Source organism: Coturnix japonica, chromosome 11, assembly GCF_001577835.2.
Source record: "Coturnix japonica isolate 7356 chromosome 11, Coturnix japonica 2.1, whole genome shotgun sequence".
In the NCBI taxonomy this organism is placed as follows: Eukaryota; Metazoa; Chordata; class Aves; order Galliformes; family Phasianidae; genus Coturnix; species Coturnix japonica.
This window is the reverse complement of record NC_029526.1, coordinates 13,426,548-13,447,323: the sequence shown is the minus strand read 5'-3', so window position 1 is coordinate 13,447,323 and position 20,776 is coordinate 13,426,548. Positions and strand designations below refer to the sequence as shown.

Here is a 20,776-nt window from a genome sequence, read left to right as displayed (position 1 = left end):
GCATGGCACTTGCATAGTGTTTCCTTAAGCCCAAATGTCTAATCTTTCTGTAATTAATGGGAGTATGGCTTTTCACACAAGTAGTTTCACTGACTTTAGCGAGATTTCATGCATTGATAAGCAAGTGAGATTTTACCTTTGAGAGCACCAAAACCTTTTGGAAAAGTCCTATGATATTTAAGTAGAAAAGAAACCAAAGAAATTATAGATTAATGATTCGAATGATTCAAAGCCTGTGGAAATTAAGGGTTAGTTTTCAGAGCTGTTTTTTAAACATCTGGTAATGTTTTGCATTAATGCTGTGTTTACATGGAGGTAAGAAATGGAGTAACAGTAATTTGAGTTGTAGAGAAGTAAGCAATCTGTTGCTGATGGACATAAGTATAGGGGAAGAGGCAGTAGACATCATCAGTCTGCTAAGTAGTTGCTGTCAAATGGTTTGTAACACTTTATTAATGTTTTTGTGGACATCTTAGTAATTATTTCTCTTATAGTTTACTTAAAAATGGACACCCTGTAATCATGATATGGGCAAACATCCCATGCCTCTGTGTGGGATGATGGCAGGCTGCCTGCTTTGTATTTCCGTGCTTTAACCAGGTAATACCAAACTCAGTGACAAGCTGCTGATTCATAAACGCAAATCTCGGGTCAGACCTTTCAAGAGCTGAGTCATATTTCTTAGGAAAACGGGCACTTCAGGATTTGGCCCTCTGTGGTGACACATACGCTGGATTTCAAAATGGGCAAATATAAAACAGGAATAACATTGTATTTGAGAGGATCGTGCTCATATAAGCTCGTCTATTAGGGAAATTCACTTATAGTGATTTATTACTCTGCTTGTGCAACAAATAGCAGAGGACTACACAAGCCTGTTTGCGAAAGGCGAAGAGCTGCTGTTGGAAGAGTGGGGCCTTTTTTCCCTTTGTGTTACCAGGAAGAGCAGATGTTAGGCAACACTTCACTTCTTTATGATCAAGCTTTTTAAAAGCTAGCAATGCGTATTGAAAAGTGTGGAGGTATTTTTCTGATAGAGACTGATAAAAATAGAATAACAACATGGAGAATTTTAAAGAAAAGTAACATTTGCATCATTTGAATCAGCTGTCGTAGAACTATATTAATGTGCTGAACATTGATGTCTGGTTCCTGAAGGGTTGTATGTGTGGTGGTGTTCGTGGCTGTCCATGTATGGGGAAAGGAGAACTTGAACTGAATCAATCGAGTAGGGCAACGTTACGTGAGTCATTAGGAAGAAAGGGTGAAGAGAACTGTTTTCCTGAAGTGAGCAATTCAGACTACAATAATGAGAGCATTTATTTGAAGAGTCCAAACTCAAGTAACTTACCTTTGATGTTCACTCCTTGAGTAATAATTATGCACCACTTCTACAAAAATGCTCTTCTCAGTTTATGAATGTAAGAAACTGCATTACTGTTTTTTTTTCCCTACTCTTTGTAATGTTTCTAATCATCATTAATAGCCCTCATTGTTATTCAGTTATTCAGTTTTAGAAAAGCCTGCCAGTTATGGCAAATTGTGTAGGGATGTATGAGATTCTGTGGCTGCTTCTTTGCCAGATGCTAGAATGATAAGCGAATATTTGTTCTCCCAATATGAGAAAAGTGAATTGGTACCAATTCAGGATGCTTTATGACTAGCTAGTAATATCCCAGGCTGTACCTGCAAACAAGAACATTTGAATCACAGAGTAAGAAAATACTGACTCAAAATGATATAAAACATTATTCCTGGGTTTATCGTTTTTTCCAACTGTTTGGTGTAGTGCCCAGCAATCTGTGATAAGCTTTGTCATACAGACTCAATCAGTGGGCTTATTTTTTAAATCTCCTACTGCTTTCTAACCAGCACAGTTGTTGGAATTCCTTCATGGCATTAGTTTTCATTTCCCCCATTCACAAGCTCAAACCTTGTCAGAATGCCGGAGACCTGATTTAAATGGTTATCAGCATTGCAGTAACACAGAGTCATTTTCTGTTGCCTTTTTTTTGCTCGCTGGTTAAGGATACGCTGTCCTTATTTGCTTAATAAATGGGCAGTTAAGGATCTTCATTTTTTATGCTTGCTGCACAATGATGTTTTATTATTATTTTATTCTTTCTATTTATAGATTTTATATTAACATTTGATGAATTTTCCACATAAACGGCAATGCTTGATGTAATTCATATCACTCTTAATATGTACAATTTGCATATATTATCCCAAGCAATGACCTAGTAAATGAATTAAATAAGCCTTGGTAATAAGAATGACATATCTGAGCCCATTTAGGCAACAAAAGAGAGTGACTTACCAAAGCAGGACAGAATTGAGAAAACACAGACACCGTCTTGGAATATGCAATATATTGTAATACATCCCAGCCTTTGTTGCAAAGTCACAAACACCTTCAAAGAATGAACCAGAGTCTGGAATATAGTAGTTCAGGCTCATATTTGCAGGTCTGATGGGGAGCACAAATAAAGATATTCTTGAGAAACAAACCCTCCACCCAGTCATGTGTGTTTTTTATTAATTTTGAGTGTAAAAACATGAAATTAATTTTATCAGGTATATAAAAACAACAGTGAAAAATGTTAATTGCTTGTGCTTTGCAAGCTGCTATCTGTTCCTCCTTGAGGAACGCTACAAAACGGCAACTTAAGGAAGTAAAAGAGTGGCAGATGTTCCAACTGGTGGATCAGGAGAATAGACTGCATTCATGTTCCTGTGGTGTCTGCTTTACCTGGTGTGTCTGCTTTACCCTGTTGCCATCCACTGCACCAGATAACTGTTCTCCAGCTAAGATGTATCTCCTGTAAGCTATAATCAAATCCACTTGGATTGTGTAAATTCCATAGGATTTGCTGAGACAAGATAATTATTAAAATTTATACTTTTCATATAAGGAACTTATACCATATGACTAAAATATTCTAAAGGAAATGTTTATTCCTTTAGTGGTCATTCAGTGTTGATGTTAATTTCAAGTGTGATTAAATCCCTCCATCATGTTCATGCATTTACTCTTTTTTCTATTTTGTTTTCTTTTTGTCCTGTTTGTCCTTGTATTCATATTTAGGTTATTGGGCTTGTTTCTTTTTTTCTCCCAGATTCTTACAGTGGCTTTATAGGAGCTCTTTGTAATTTACATTAATTTCATGCTATTGGAACTATTCTCAGCAATCTCATTGTGATTTTTTCCTGTCCTTACAAATGTGCTTTGCTTTCCCTTTGGCAACTCTGAAAATACTAGGCTTTGTGTACACAAATTAATTACTTCAAGCTAAACTTCTTTGTCTTGATGGGAAAAAGGGTTGCTTCTGTACAATGAAGTCATTATACCTGCAGTAAATTGAGAAAATGTTTTTGTACTTTTATCCCAGTGTAATTTTGTTTGGGAAAACATCTTCAGTGTGATGTTTTGTGGTCTATTTTTTTTATTAGGCCACTGAACCTTCCAATGCCACTCTGCACCTTCACAGTTAGGGAGGTGACTGGAAAGACACGTTTATTCATTGTGAATTATACTTCACGGATGGACCAATCTGTTTCTCCCGGTGCTCTTGATAAAACTTAACCAAAATACAATCAAGACAGAATAACACCCTTCAAATTTCAGGGGATCACCATGGGTACCCTTTGAGGGCTGGCATGGTTTGGTTTTTTACTGGTGCAGTATTGCACATAAAGAACCAACTCTCATTCGAATATAGTCCTCCTCAACCATCTCGATGAAGAGGCAGCCTATTCTGGAAAGGAACAATCCCAATCTATTTTATAGCAAAGGCAGAAGCTTTTCTGCAGCTGAAAACCCCATATGGAGAACACTCTACTGCCAAATTTCTATCTATTAAGTTGAACAGGATCCAGTGTATGTGGCTCCCTTGATTACAGTGCTGACCGAAATGTGCAAAGAGAAATGTGTTCTCTTAGACAGCTCCTGAGACAGTTTGGGATTGAAGGCTTATAAAATTCAAATTCCACCTGGATACGTATAATCATCAAGGGACTAAACCCAGAGCTCTGCCATTTTATGTTCCTGGTAAGATGCATTGCCTACCAGAGAATAAATTAGCTGCTGTGTTCTGCACTAGCCAATTTCTGTAGCTCATTTTAAAGGGTAATTTAAGTCTCTCATTTTCTTTCTTTCTTTCTTTGTCCTTCAGTATGTGTCTCTGATGACAAAACCAGTTTTCTAAATCCTAGCTGCTGGTAAGGTACATCCATGGTTTGATCTGAGGCTATGACTTGTATTAGGCACTAGAAACCAGCTCATGCAGGTTCTGGTATCACAAAATGGCCACTGGTAGCACAAAATGGCAACGTAATGGGCAATTCAGTGCAGACCACAGAACCCGCACAAGAAACAGAATGGGTCCTTGGGGGCAGCTGACCTTGGACTAAACAGCAGCTGCATCTGTGCTCAGGGGGGTGGGACCTGGGACTGCTAGGCTGGGTCACTGAGCTGAATTTGTTGCAAAAGCTGGGCTGATTTTGTCATCTATGATACCTCCTTACAAGATAACTAAGGTGTTGGTGAAAGCAACTCAGGAGCAATGCATTAACTTAAGAGAAGAAACATAAACAATTAATAGCATCTTAACCCATATGGCTGGTGTGTTTGTATCTGGTTTGGGAGAGTTCCTGCCTCTAGAGTCGGTATGTGTCAACTACACCTGAGTAAAAGGTAACGCAAGGCCAATTCAAGCAATTCAGTAGCTACAGCAGAACTTGTGGCACGTTGGATCTCTGCATCAACTTGATGTCTTTGTAGAAGTTTTTTGGTGTCTGTTATTTGGTGTGAAGGTTGGTCTCATTCAGCTGACAAACCCTGTCTGGGCAGTAGCTTGCTGAGGGGTTTAGGTATTGGGTTGGGACGTGGAAGCCATCAAGCCAGGTAGATGTTGGCTTCAAATCAGCATGCAGTTATTAGAAGAAAATATGAATAACAGTTCCAGTGTCCTGGCCAGTACAGAGATGAGGTGGCAGTGTGCTCACTTACTGCTACTCCATTTATAGTGTCAGGTTTATGGAAAGTCTTTCAGAGTCAGTGGGATGTAGGCATTTAACCTGCTTAAGTACTTTTGTAAATCCCTTTGGACATCCACCTAAACTGAGGCAACAGAGAGCTTTACTTTTCCAAAGGCAAAGTAAGGACGTTAAGTAATTAATCCTCACAATGTTTTTGTGAACCGTCGTCATCCATGTAGAAAGGGAGACTGAAATGAAGGAACAGGTTACACGAAGATGTACAGAAACATGGGATCTCTTGATAACCAACCCTATGGTTATTTCCTTCCTTCCAGTCTGCCTGACTGTTAGGTGTAGATGATTAAAGCTGGATCAATAGACTTCCTGCACAAATAAAATCTCAACTCTGACTCACCTGCCATCCTATTAAGAAAGTATAATAGAAAATGAGGACATACCCCATGTGTTTTCTCAGGTTTCAGTTGTTTTCAGAGGCCAAGGCAGCGTGGAAAACTGGTTTAGTAATGCAGTGACACTGCACAAAAACATTTCCCAAACTGCGGGTTATGAGATACTGCTTTTTGATGGTTGGTTTTTTGTTTTTTAAAGTTATTTGCCTGACTCCATTGACCAAACCTCTATAATAGGAATGTAAGTTTGAAGATGTAGGTACAAAGAGAAGAGCAGCAGTCATGTGCTAGGATTTTTTAAGTGGAGAAGTGATTAGACAGATGCCAGCTGGAAATATGTTTTTAATCTCTCTATTTTTCAGATATTCACTGTACCCCCAGTGCTGTTCTGTGGGAAGGCCTGGAAATAGTAACTATGGCTTTCTCTGGGTACTCTGGGGAGAGTTTTCAGACCAATGGGAGTCCCGCACACTGAAAGAGGATGGCAAACCTTGTAGTTGAAGATCAATGAACAACTGCAGTGTGTGCTGGTTCTTGTCTGTGGTGTCATGCAAAACCCCATAGAATGTGACTGGTAAATCCCATGTGCCTCATAGTCTGGTTTCGGTTTCTGTAGGCACCTATATGGATTAAAATACAGGGAGAAATCAGCTGAAGATGTTTGATTACGTCCTGAAAAGAATAATAAAAAAAAAAGTAAAGCATCATGAAATGTCAACTGTAGTTGCTATTGTAAATTATAACAAGAAAGCTGCATATTTTATGTGAAATGCCAGGTCCAGAGTCATCTCTAGTTTCTGTGCAGTCCAATTTGTGGATAATCTCAGGTCTTAACCTAGATATATAGTGCATTGACAGCTTTTATATTCACAAAGATTAAGCCAAAGACGATTCAGCAGGGGAGAAATTCAGATTTTCTTCCACCCTTGGGATGTATTTTCTAGACACCTAACAAACAGAAATACCCCCTGGAAAAGACTTCTCCTTAGAGAAGAGACAGCAAGAAGGGACAGTGCTTTAGAGGGTGCAGTCATGAGCTGCACTTTAACAATCAGAGCTGCATGATTATTTATTGAGCAGAAATCTGAGAAGCAAAGCTAGACAGAAATTAGGAAACGTATTGAATAATTTTCCTCTCTTTTTCTTTGACTTTTGATTCTTTAAGAATAATTTTAAGTCAGAGTAATGCTACATACCAATTCTTGTTGCCTTAGTTTATGGAGAACCTGAGACTTTTCAGTATGGACTATTTTTAATAGTTTGTTTGCAAAGCCCTCATTTTCTGGGCTCTATACATCTGTCCAGGAGAGAGAGTCACTGTCTTGAAGGATGACATTGGAGACAGCACTCCTTCTGCAGCCCAATAGCAGCAAAACTAGGCTGTAATCCCTCAATCTAAGTTCTATATTGTGCTGTGTTTCTGGTGAGAAACCTCAGGCTTATTTTTTCTTATTAATTATTCTTGGTGTAATATGTACATGGTATTACTTGGAATTCAGACTTGGCCTGCAAGATTCATGAGGCTTGCTTTCCATCTTTGCCTGGAGAAGACCAGCAGTTGTCTCTTGCAACTCACTCAGTCTTGAAAGTCATTTCCCCAGGGATCTTTGTGTTCATTTCAATTCCTCTACCTATTTTTGCCCATTTTCTTTGCTTTCTCTTCTTGGAGTTGCAGTTGCCCAGGAGAACTGTAGGAAGTTGTCTTTTCCTCAGACATCTGTGCCACAGAAGATAACATTGTCATCAAGACACTAGTATTACTGCATTGCATTTCATCACTTAGGCAGTGTCTGTTAAGTGTTCATCCTGTGCTGTCAGCTCTGGGCACATGACCTCATTGGACTTTACATGCTAGCAAAATATGATCAGGAAATAGCTTTGTGGTTCTCTTGATATGGAAGTCCTTTTTGTAATGTCTGAAATGTTCAGCCATGTATCATGGTACATCCTAAAAATAATTAGATTTAATACTTAATTTTTTTAGTGATATGAAAATAATGATGTGGGTGAAATCCTGGATTCACTGAGGTCAGTGACAGAACTGACATTATTTGGGCCAGGATAAACTATTCTAGCTCAAGCCACCAGAATGATTGCCATTTAGTAAGAACTAATATCATACTATTTGGCAAGGATTGTTAATTCAAATACAGATAAGCTGTATCATAGCACTTAACATGCAAATAGCTGTGGATCAGAACTATCTCTTACTCCTAGTTGTGAGCTCAAATGATCCTAATAGTAAAATATGCTGCAGTATTTATAGGCAGCATAGAAGAACTTTGCAAAAGTTGTACCTGGTGTCTGGGAGCTTAACATTCACAAACACTAAATGAACACAAAGATATATTTTTATGCTTGCCATTCTAGACCCAAGGAACTTATCTGAAAGGTTATGAGACAAGGGACTGAAAATGAATCTATTCTGCAATTGCTGCAGGGAATTGCTGAGCACAGTAATTAATTGCTGGTGTATTCATTTGCGGCAGGAGGAGCAGCAGAAGGAAAATATCTCATTGAATTTAGAATTGTATTTATTCGTGTATGCACCGCGGTGTTACAGCACAATTATTATTCGACACACTGGAAGCAGACTTGTGCTCTGTGAGTTGCTTAAGCTATTTGCTAATATTGGGTCACCTGCTACAAAAATGCCCCTGAACTTTGAGAGGTGCATTCAGGATTATAACTGGTATCTCACAGATCTCTGCATGGCGTTCTCAAAGCCCAGCAAGAGAAGTAGATTGCTCAGCTTGGCACTATGCACGGCTAGTGCGTGGCCCCCCAAAATGCTGATTTTTCCACAGGGGCAGCAATCTTGAGGTCATAAGTCATCAATTTGAAGGCATAGCTCTGTTTTTTTTTCAATCTGTGTCTGGAAGGAGATGTGGGTGCACGCCAACCTACACTGCTTTCCAGTTTCCAGTGCAGCGTTGGCACCGGTCCACAGGCAGCCGCTCATCCAGCATTCCTGGCTGTAGGAGCGTTTCAGCAGCTATAGAATATGTCAGCCAAGAGGAAGCAAGAAGGAAAAGGAAAGCAGAGTTATGAAGTTAAAACCAAGAAAATAAAAATTCCAGGCAGCTCCAGTGAGGCAATGGCTGCTGGTGGGGGTAAGAGTTTATTCAGGGAATCCGCTTCATGGTTTCTAATAAAAACCCAGTAATTTGATGAGATCTTTTTCCCCCTGAATTGCACGTTATTATTTCCTTGCGAAAGCTGATGTGACAGGAATGGTTGATTTATACTTTGAGTGGGTTTTATGAGTGAATATGGACTGGAGAGCTGTGCCAGTAGCCCCATGGGTCCAGTTGGGCAGTGCAGTGTGTAGCACTGGGTTATTTCACACAAGCGAGGAATAGCAGAATCAGGCCTGAAGGGTTTGTTCCTGAACATTTTAAAAATCAACCAAGAGCTTCCTCTAGGCCTTTCAACCTGCCTACATGAATAACAAGCTAACCTCTGTTTCCCTCCGTCTGATGAAAGAAACAAATACAAGTTATGACAGGATTATATTACTTTATTAATATGACAGATTCTAATTTGTGAGAATAAATGAACCTCATTCAGTGCTTTATTACTTTCAGAAATTCTAAAATCAATGCAAGATATGCCATAAACATCACTCTTGGCAAGCACTCATTGAAGTAAACATATAACTCAAAGATAGCATGAACTGAATTCAGAACAATTTTGCAAGTAATAAACAAGGCAGTCTGTGATAAGGGTATTAAAAAGAAGAGACTCTTACCAGAGTTACGAGCAGATGGTATCCATAAATAATGTTGAAATAATAATAATATTTTAAATTTATATATGATGCCTTTCAGTCTGGAAAATCCCACAATGCTTTACAAAACTGCATTTAAAACACAAACATAAACTGGAATGCAGAATTTCTGGTGTGAAATATGAGGGTTGTTTGGGAGCCCAAGCAATGCCAAGTCGCTCGGGACAGCAACAGAATTTGAGTATGTTGCTGCTGCCATAAGAGCTTGGGCTGAATTTTGTTTCTTTCATCTCCTTTAATCTATTTAATCTATCATCACTGATGGTATCTGGTTACTCTGCCATAATACACTGCTATTATCCAGAAAGACCCATCCCCATACTGTTAATGATATCTGATGGAGGGCTGATTTTATTTATCAAGAACTAGAAACTATCAGCAATTTGGCTTTAACCTGTGCAAAAAATGACACTCAGCACAAACACCACCCAAAGGCCAAGTGGAAAGAGAAGTTCTGTTCATCCTTCTGTGGGCAACGTTAACTCCTATGTCAATCTAAATTCTGTACCCTACGTCTTTTGCTGCTGAATATAATTGCTCCTTCCAAGCACTTTGTAGCTCAGCCTAACTTGAGGCTGCCTTCTGATCTCAGATAAACCCAGGCAATCCTTTTGGCTTTACTGGGATTACACCAACATAAGTGAAACTAAAATTTACCTCCCGGTGCATGAGAGTTGATAGATGCAGGAGGCACTGCGTGACGTTTGAAAGCTGCAATGGAAAAGTGCTGGAGAATGATAGGGGAAAATCATATGCTGTGTACACAGGGCAATGGAAACTATTTAAAGTAGCTCCAGCCTCATATATTCTGTGCAGTCCTTTGACAGGGAGGAAGATGTTACGTGATAGCATGGATATTTGAACAAACAGACTCTGTATTATAGAAATAATAGAAAATGACAGATGGCACAATCTAATCATGAGAATGCTGGAAACAAAACAGGAAGGGTTGTTGGTTAAAATTAATTCGTTTTTTTCTTACTTTCCCGTTTAGTTCTATTGGAGTCAGCCATTCCAGGCTTTTTATGTCGGATGACACAGGGAAGCATCTGGTAACTGCCCTGAAAGTCCCAACATCTTGTCTAAAGACATCAGGGTGCTAAAATAACTTAGAATATGTCGTAATAACAGAAAAAGAAGTTGGTGTTAAGACTTTATGAATTAACTTTTTAACCCTTCCACAAAGCTGTTCTGGCTTCAGCTTGTACTCGTTTTACATTTGTAGCTTTACAAATGAGGCAGGATATAACTATTTCTCATTCATAGTGCTCACATTCTGGCACCCCAGTGAGCCTGGGAAGGGTTTCTGTGATGGTGAGGACTCAGGTGTGAGCAGATTTACCACGTATGTATGGAGTAGGTTGGGTGTTGCTGCAGCTTTAGCAGGATTTGTTACGATACACATGGCAAAATCTTGTCATGTTTAAATTAATTTAACTTCTACTGGTTTCATTGGCTCCAGGTTCACTTCCCCTGGTTTTTCAGTCAAACTGTGTGTTTTTTGGGTGGGAAGGAAGGATGCAGAAATTACACTGTCACACAGGTAGCAAGCGTTAGCATAGGTATAGCTTCACTATCCTGAAGTGTTGTCCTCAGCATCGCATTAAATAGAGTTTTGTGGTTCGGTATGTATAAGTTATTCATTGAAAAGTCCAGCCTAAATCCATCATGTATCTACTTTGCAGGAAGTACAAATCTTTGATTTAACTGTGGCAATTTGTGCAGGAATCCTTGGGCTGTCAGCTTCGGTGACAGACCGTAACTCATACTTGATTCTTATTCATCTCAGCAGGGCGCTTGTGTCAGGGCATGCACAGATACACATGGACTCATTAGCAGCGTCTGAGACTCCTGCAAGATGTTAAAAGATTTCTTAATTTTATATTTGCTTTTGTGAGATGGTGGACAGTCTGACATTCATTTCTTTTCATTTACATCTTGGGAGTTTACAACACGGTGGGTTTGTTTCCTGATTTTATTTTTGCAGTTGAATATCTTCAGACTTCAGTTCCTTGTTTAAATTAGAAATTCTTTTTAAAACCTTCAGGACTGTTTGGGTCAGAGTTGATACTACTGTCAAGGGCTTCTGCTTCATCACTGCAAAGCCCTGGAGCTGGCACCTGAAAGCTGTTAGGGACAAGAACTCTTCATGTGAGCTGTGCACAGTGAAGCTGGTGGAGCTCAGAGTCTTGCCATGGGGATGTAGCCATAGCCAAGGAGCCTGACTATACAGTTATCTTCTTATTGGCATTCTGCATGGAAAGGCTGAGTTTGTATGGATGATGGAGATGCATCATGGGGAACTGGCACTGGGTGAACAACGCCCAGATCCATCCTTCTTTGGAAATGTGGTGGCATTCAGCTCAGGTTCAGAAGCAAAAAGCTGTTTTCATATGGAGCTCTATCTCACCTTAAGCATAGCAGTACCATATTACAGAGGTGCTCTGTTGGGCCCTATATGCCAGGCTCTACTGGCTATGCAGGCTCCCTTGCGATGCTGCTTTGATATGCTTTGTTTTTCATTTGAGCTGAGACACAAAGAAGAGAAGTGCTACTGTCTGTGCACTTTATTTCTGGTAATACAGAATATCACCTTTCAGGCCTGCCAGTGTGGTATGATCCTTAAATGCCAAATTCATATGGAAACATAGCCCTGAAACGAAACCAATTTAATCCAGTTTATAAGAAACAGGTCGTTCAGTAGCTGGTTCTCTGAGTATTGTGTTCACTGAAGTTTTTGCAGTCTTATCTTCACCATACAGACTTCCAGTTTGTAGGAAAAAGCTTTGCAGGCCTTGTCTGCATGTAGGTAAGTATTTCTGGCTCCTTTAAACTCTCTGTTCCAGCTGAAATTAGGAAGAGTTCTGAGCTCTGAACACAAACTGGTGCTAACAACCACCTTGAAGCAATTCCCTATTCATGACTTCTCAGTCTTCTGAAGGGTGACATTTATTCTCACAATGTGCGGTGAGTCCACAACGAGCCAGTTGACCACAGTAACTGTGCACATTGTTCTGCTTGCTGCACATTAAGAGCATTCTATGTATCTCTCTTTTTTTTTTTCTTTTTTTTTTCCTTCTTTTTTTATTCCCTATTTCTCACTTGCAGAACAACACAAAAAGAACAAGGTTAAGATATTTCCTGAATGTTGCATTGTGCCTTGCCCTCATGATACACAAAAGAGAGGGGGAGAGGGGATGAAAGGAGCTCTTGGTCTGACTTGACTCTCTTGTCACTCAATTGCTCACAAAACATGGGGTCAGCAGAGGCTGGGACTTCAAAACACTGATGCTGTGGAGGCAGAGCTGCAGACCTGTCCTGGACTGGCCTGCTGAATAGCTGCTGCTCCATGCAATTTCTGTTTCTGTCTACAAAAGTGCTTTTTACAGTAGAAAAAGTGTTCTTCAAATGTTCCATATTTATTATTTTGCTGGAGTGAATTGGCTATGCTGAACTTAGATCAATAAAAAAAAAAAAAAAAAAAAAAAAAAAAAAAAAAAAAAAAGAGAAAAAATACCAAAGATAAAAGGAGCCCGAAGAGCCTTGCATTCCAGAATAAACACAGCACTCCTTGACGTGGTACAGGCACTGTTTGTGCCTGGCTTCTCAATAGGGGTTTTTGCACATCCAGTAACTTTGTTTGTATTTTGTAAATTAGCAGATGGTTCTTTGATACAAAGGCGAAAGCGTTCCCACATCAGATGGAGTTTCTCCCTGTCTTCTCTTCTCTCTGGTATTAAATAAATTAACGAGGGGAGATACGACCACAATTTCTAAAAGCAAAGGGTAGAGGTAGCAAAGGAAAAAAAAAACAACAAAACAACTGTGTGCAAGTTAACCAAGTTAACTGTTAGGTTCAATTCACACTACCTCCAATAAAGCAAAAAAACCACAATTCAGCAGGAGAGGTTCTTATTTCCAACATTTCAGAGCTGTGCTCCAGGAGCCTTAGGGTGCAGCCAGGTTAGTATTTGTGACCCCTTTCTCTGTTTAGATTATTACAGGCCTTCCCTTGAAGGCTGGCTAAATCTCATCAATGGAGGGAAGTACTCAGGTATGTAAGTCACCCCTGATGTGGGGGAATAATTCTGTACGTGTCATGTAAGCATTTTGAGGTGCAGCCTGTGATACATATAATACATTGCGCCTATTTACCAAAGCAGCGGGGCTTGATCTGAGCTGGAGCCTGTAGGCAGTAATTTGAGTAATGTAAAAGCAGTTAAATAAGACTCTGACAGACTAGATTTGGCTAAAGCATATTTCATTTTGCTCCAAACAGTCGTTTTAACTGCTAGGCTAAAACTTCTTTGGAAATCTTACTGCTGCAATAGTCAGTTCTCCCCTCATTTACTGGAACTTTGCACAGATATTGTGATGATTAACAATAAAGTCTTTATTTTTCCTTGGGCGTGTATATATATCTGTATCTTTATATAGGTATAAGTGTGATTCTGGGGACAGGCTTTCTCTGATCTGTTTGTACAAGTCATGGCATGGTTAAGTCCCAGTCCACAATTGAACCAAGTACAGAAGAAGTATAGAATCAAGTATAGAAGTTATCTGCAGATAAATAAACTGGTGCTCTATCTGAAGATAAAGTTCTGTTTACTCACTATCCAGCACTTTCTCCTATCACTCTGCATCAGTCTTACATGAAAATCTTCCTCCACTCTTCCAATGTCTTCCATTTTCCAGTCTGGTCCTGTTGACTGGACTGATAGTGGAAGATTTCTCATTAGCCCTTGTATGGCAATAGATCCAAGAGCAATTGGTGCTTAGTTGTTTGGTTTTTTTTAAGAATGAAAGATTTCTTCTTCTTCAGCTTTGCCTGAAATGTAACAGTGTCCAAAAGGTGGAACAAATTATGCCTACTTCACCCTTGAATGATGCACAGAAGTTCAAGGGAAAATGTGCCCAAGTACTTGTGTAGAATCAAAGGGTATGATGAAAGTAAGATGGATTTCATACTTACTAGCAGTAAGTAATACTGTAAGCAGAGGAAAAAGAAATTAAGAGAAAAGAAATGCATTATATATAGGAAAAATACATACCATGGAAAAATAGATGTCCAATACTAACTGTGGGCACAAGCCCAATCCTTCTCATTTTGCAATCATTGAGAGTGGCTCCATTGATTTTCAGGGGACTTGAATGGCATCCAGCTCCAAATTTGGCTTTCTTAGCTCATGATTACTCCTCTTGGAATTAATAGTATTTCTTGAATTAGGAAGGTAAGATATTTCTGATGTTAAAACTCCTGCCTTCAGCACTTCATTAAATATATGATTAGAGGGAGAGCCCTTTCAAGGTAACACCCCTTTTGGACATGCATACATTTGCAGCAGTGTTTTGTTGTGTTTTCTAATCTTAAGACATAGGGAGACTGTTCAATTTTAAGGAGTCACCAACCTACCCTCTAAATGACCTCAGCATCATTCAGAGTGTACATGAGAGGGGAATTGTTCACTGGATTAATTTGCTCCTTTTGATCTCTTGGTGGCTCGTCCATCTATGGGCATTCCTCTGTTTTGTCATGTTTATCATTGGCGTGTAATTGGGCAGTTGTTTGTAATGGAACTTAGACTTAATAATTGAGAATTCACCTGTGCACACCACAGATCTGTGCCTGTTGAGTGGAGCTACTAGTTGAGGCAGGTTGGATACAAGGTTGTATGATTTTGTTACAGCTGTTTTGTTTGATGAACATGTAGGACATTTATAATGAATAACATGGCTCCTGAGCTAAAGCACAGTGTCTGACTGTTCTTTTGGCATGCAACTGTGAATCTCATTTTCTATGACAGAAAAACTTGAACTGTGTAAGAACTTTGCATTTTTCATGAATATTCATCTAATATTTATAATTATTTTGGTCTTGCTTATATACTCTCCTTATTTTCTAATATTCAAAACATCTTTTAGGTAATTAATTTGAATTTTAGCACTAACGAGTGGTTTCTTCTGTTATGTCTATTACAAATATGGCACGTTGTTCTAAATTGCATAATAAAATAGTAGTCTAGAACAGCAACATACTCAGCAAATGGCTCCACTTGTGTTTGACAGGGTGAATGCTTGTGTGCTTTTCAAAGCAACTAGTTTAACACTCTTCATTTGCAAAGAGGGAAGGGAGAGGAGAGAGAAGCGCGACTCGGAGAACAGCTTGTCACACGGTGACCTACTTTTCCAACCAATCTGAGTGCAGCCAGAGCTGCTGTTGTGTTGACATTACATATCCAAGCTAAAGCAAACCCAGCAGAATCTGTGGCCTTAGAGATTGGCTTTGGAGAAGACAAAAAGCCTGCTGGGGATGATAGGAGTTTTAGATGTGCCTGCACTGCAGGTCTGGGCTATGGTGAGCTGATTTCAGAGCTCAGTCTCTTTCCTGGGAGATGTAAAGGAGATTATGCTCCCACAACGGGGCCTCTTTGTGTCTAATCTCCCAGGTACATTTGTGTCTAAAGCAGATGTTGTTAGTCCAGGGAGGGTCTCCTTATCTACATGGGGGACGTAGCCAAAGAGATGAATTTGTGGCTCTTATCACCACTTTCTCTCTCCTGACAGGAAAATCAGGATAATGAGGCGTGTGCCTGTGAGAAATGCAGGGATGCCCATTTGTCATGCCTGTCTTTGACTCCATTTTAGCTACTAGGGATTATTTGCAGATGATGCAAATTAGAATAGCCACAGAGCTCCCCTAATCTCCTACAGAGGGGAGAAGAGTTGCACAGAGCCTGCAGACCAGAAAACCTTTTAGTATCTGCATATCCACACAGGGTTAAACATGCCCTCTGTGCCATTCCTAAGTTATTGGATCTGGAGGTATCACTGGTAAGATGCCTTGAGACCTGTTCATTTATTTGAGACCGAAACAGGCATCCTTGGATGAGACCAGCACAGGACACTGAGGGCAGTTATTACACTGAACTTCTTCCCATGAAGATTTGGGTATTTTAAAATTCAATTAAGTGGGTTCTTCTTCTTCCTAGAAACACGTGAGTGGGCGAAAGTTTGACATCTGCCCTTCTGCTGAGCTTGTGCTTCTGGGATAGAATGTTAAATAGAGTGTTAAATGTTTCTCAGCTACTTGAGTTGGCCATCCTATAAGCCATGGAGTAGAAAGCTCTATGGGCTGCTTTCACTGACGTGCTGCTTGGTTTTGAGAGGCTGGAATTCAAGGCTTTGGGTTTGTATGAGTCTCCTGCCTTTGGGGCAGAGCAGAACTTCACTGTCTCATACTCATATGAGCCAAATCTTCCTACGCTGCTGAACCATGAAAGCCAATGGAGAGCTCATAGGTGGTAAGAACTGCTATTACTGTAGCATTTAAAAACTCATCAAACACTTTTTATCAAACAGTTGAACTAGTCTGATTTGTGTTTGATTCCTTACTATCTGGAAACAGACTTGGAAACCTGTAGCATTCATTTCACAATTACTCTTAGTATGGTGCGTTTCATGCTAATGTTGCTGTGATGTGGATGTTCATTGATGAGTTAAGGATAAATCTTAAAATTTCTTCAGAAAAGTTAGTAAGTATGTAGCCTTTTTTTCTAGCAGTTTGTGGTTTATAATCTTGTACCAGCAATAGTCTACCCTGTGTTTTATGGATGTGTACTACAGAGCTGTGATGCTCTAATGACTTCTCAGTAAGCCAAGCTTACAGCCGTGTTCTTTCCCACCATTAGGTGTGTGACCTGATTGTGGTGGTTTTACTTCTGCTGAAAGCACAATCAATGCTTTGTGTTTTCAATACCATGAAGATAAAAAAAGTGCATTACATTTTTCAGCAGGAGTATCACTTCCAGCAGGAAAAGAACAAATAGACCTTTCTAGCTGTTTACATGAATAGACTTTCAAGTGTATCCTCTGGTTCCCTTGAGAGGTAATTTTTAAAAGTTGCATCAGTGGAAAACAAAACTGAGGAGTGAAGTGCCTTTTTAGTGTCCTGAGTGAAACACAGGCTGCCGTCCTGCTGGTCACGTTAGCTGCTGCATAATGAATGTGTACGTGGCCAGCACCAGGCTGCTAACATTATGGAAAGCTGAGCTGCCCAGCACTGCCCTGGTCTGCTTGCACTCCTCCCTTCAGCTCTGGTCTCATATGGGATAGCTGTGCAGGGGGACACTGCTTCTGCTCGGGGCCAAGCAGCAGGTGAGTCTGTGTCAAGGTCTGCTTCTGGGATGCTGCCTCTGCTGTGCTGAGGGCACTGTGAAAGCTGAGCGCAGCCATCTGAAGGCACAGCAAACACCACACCAGGGCCATGCACACTGCACCAAAAGGTATTAATTCCTGAAGCCGCTCCAGTAAATCTTTTTCCACCACAAGCATACACTGAGCATTGCTCCTGCCCGAAAGAGACCTCTGGGAGAGAGTCAGTGTCAGAAAGGTTAAGTAACTCAGTCCATAATTGCAGGGGCTTGTCCATAATTTCCAATTCTCTGTGCAGAAAAGGAGGGCTTTTCTTTCCATTAGACTGTGCGGTTAAAGACAGAGAGAACATGCCCGTCCTGTGCAGATCTAAGTTTAATAGTTTCCTCATTTGACATAGATTTTAAAGCCAAGGTGATTAATGAGTCATAAATATAATGCTACAGTGATCCTTAAAATAAACAACATTCCTTGATTTGAAAATCCCAGGAGAAGAGTTTTAATTTCTCTAACCAATCTGGGAATGTAAAAGACTTTCCTGCAGTGCCTTATTGATATAATTTGACCTTGCTCAGCAGTGGAGCTCCCTGATGGAGGTGTGGGGGAAGGAGGGGGTGTGTGGGCACACATGCAAAGTGCTCTTACTATGCCTGTATTCAAATTCTAATTCCATATTCTTGTAAGAACGATCTCACTGGGAACCAAAAATAGCACAGACAGAAAAATATTCTCACAAGATGATTGTCACACAAATAAGAATAGTTTCTCTTTAACCCATTCTCTTATCAGCCAAGCTCTCAGCAGACTTCTGATCCTCTGCTGCTGCCTTGCTTTGGCCATTGGCCGAGGATCTATGCAACAATTTAATAGTGATAAAATATCGCTGTGGTTGACACTGTGCCATCAAGCTGGATTAGATGAACTGTGCTTAACTTGTATTGCTTCAGTGATGGTAATTCACAGTCTTAGTTGGGGGGGGGGGTGATGCTTCTGAGTTTTGGTGTTTGATTTTCTGGGTCCTTTCTAGCGCTACATCTCCTAATGCTCTGTTGGTTTCAGTGAGATTGTACAAAACGCGTGTCTGATGCTGGTAGAGGGAATCTGGTAAACAATATTGTTCAATGCACAAAGCAACCAAACAGGTTTATTTATGGGCACCCATGGCAGATTACTGCTATAAGAAAACTAAATGAGAAATATAAAGCTATGGTTATTTCTATAGGAAAGCCTTGATTTGCTTGCTTAAAATGAGAGCAAGTGTGATTTTGTGGCACCTTTGTGTCAAGAGGAAGCTGATCTAAGCAGGCAGTGGGTCCGTCAGAGAGCTGGAGAGCTGGGAGGTGGCCATGGATTTCCAAGAAATAGAGGGGCAGAGTGGGGCTGATCCCATGAATCCTCTCTTTTATCCAGATCGTCAGGGGAAATGCACTCTGTAGTTCACAGTGGTCTGCAAATGAGCTTCTCTGTGACAGGTTACCATTGTACAACTGCATGCTAATTCCTGGACTCCTATGATAGACAGCTACATATAAATAAAAGACATCATCCTGTTCTTTTATTTGAATTTGTTTATAGACTTTGGAGAAAAGCTGATGGTTGCATTTTTACCGCACAACAGATGTTCATAGTTCTCAGGCACATCATCTGCCCAATTGCCCATGGCTTTGTCTATTGCAATTATTTTTTTCCCATATGTACACATTGGGTCAGATTCCATCTCAAAGAGAAAGAGAGTTTTATTTTTTGCTCTCTCTGGAGCTACTGAGGTCAGTTGGGCTTTTGACAAGGGTTGTTGCACCCTGAAGAAGAGTCCTCCAACCATGCCGGTAGCATGGAAGGGAGTGGCTGATGGGCTCTATTCCTTTGCCACGGAGCTTTCCACTTTGAGCAGGATCCTCAGCTCACCCATGGAGCCCTGTCCCAGCAAGGCTGATGCACCCTGTGTATTCCTACAAGGCTGCTCATGGCTATGGGACAGCTGAAGAAATCAGCCCCGTGATGTGGCCATGGCTGTTAAAGAAGGGAGAGTTTGTGGACAGGCTGAACATGGGAAAGATGGAGCGCTGAATGCTGCCCAGACAAGCAAAAAGTATTTTATTGCCATAAGTAGCTGAAGAATGATTATCCTCCCTTCTTTTCAGTAATAATTACCTGAGATGGTCTGGCTTCTCTGAGAGACAAGAGTTGCCAGAAATTCCATTCTTGGATGTTCATGTTCTGAAGCAGAGAGGATGCTGCTGATGACCTGTTTTCCCTGCATGGTCACAGGTCCCACATTTTCAGCTTGAACACTGAGCTCATGTGTTGCTCAGCTTCCCTTTGTGCTTTTGTGTCCTTGTCTCTGCCGTTCCGCTGTAGGCAAGGAATCTACAGCTACACTTGTTATGCCTGAGCACTGAGTCACAGCGGTGCCATCCTGCGGGGAAGCCAGTGTCCTGTGAGCACAGCATAGCACTGCTGGGCATCACACAGAGCAGGGTGAGCACAGCTGGCTCTGAGCATCCAGGTTTGACATGGGACAGGCTATCAACCAGCACAGTACAGCCAGCTGGGGATAATCAGCCATTCTGTGAGGTAAGGATAATGAGGCAGACACAGAGATATCCTGCAGCTATCCTTCTGCAGCTCTTACCTATTCTTAGAAAACTTTCTCTAATATATAGTCTCTATATTGCTTGCTCTGAATGAAATCAGTTCTCACATTATCCATCACATATTCTTATTTATTATGTTGGAAGCTCCTATCATATTCCCTTGAGTCTCCTCCTTTCCAGACCAAACAAACAGAGAAGAAATTCAGCCTTTTCTTGTAGAAGGATGTTTTCCTCTCAAATTTGTCTCATTTTATGTAAAATATGATGTTCCAAATTGTACCCTAACAGAAGTTTCACTGATGTTTAATGAAAGGGAATGATTACTTCCTGTGTTTGACATACATCACTCTTATTAATACATAATTGAATGAGCTTTACATTTTTTGTTGCAGTGCGTCAGAGTATTGAGTCATGTTCTGCCTGTGGTCCTCCATAACATGCAGTGCTCCTCTTACAGTACTGTTATTTAACCAGTTATTTCTTATGATATATTTTTTCATCTGTTTTCTCCTTCCTTTGCTCAGCACTTAACAGTTGCCTTTGAGATTTTTTGCTTGATCTAAGGATGTTTCTTTAATTCCTCAAGACTGTTCTGATTTCAGAAAGGACCTTTAAAAGCCCTTGCAGTCTTCCTCAACGTGTGCACCTCTGTACTGTCCTTTCTACAAACTGAGTCATTGAGCAGAATACTGAATCAACCTAGTTGCAGGACAGATCCTCATGGAACTTGCTTGGTAGGTCCAGAGATGCTCAATACCTGTGGGCGAAGAAACTGGTGTTTGAGCACAGTCTTTGGTCTTAGTTCAGAACCACCAAGATTTTGACAGCTGTTGTGTATTCACTTCAAGTGA

At 40.4% G+C, this 20,776-nt stretch overlaps 1 protein-coding gene across 22 annotated transcripts in view; it reads left to right on the top strand.

Annotated features, from left to right (window-relative positions):
- Positions 1-20,776, top strand: part of MAF (MAF bZIP transcription factor) — a 698,813-nt gene that overhangs the window by 73,293 nt on the left and 604,744 nt on the right. For 2 of the 22 annotated variants that reach the window (XR_001557781.2, XR_001557767.2), the window contains exon 1: positions 19,738-19,905. The exons of the other annotated variants lie outside the window; for them this stretch is intronic. The gene's annotated coding sequence lies outside the window, so the exon portion shown is untranslated. Of the gene's footprint in view, positions 1-19,737; positions 19,906-20,776 lie in introns of those variants that run through there. 22 annotated transcript variants of the gene reach the window in all.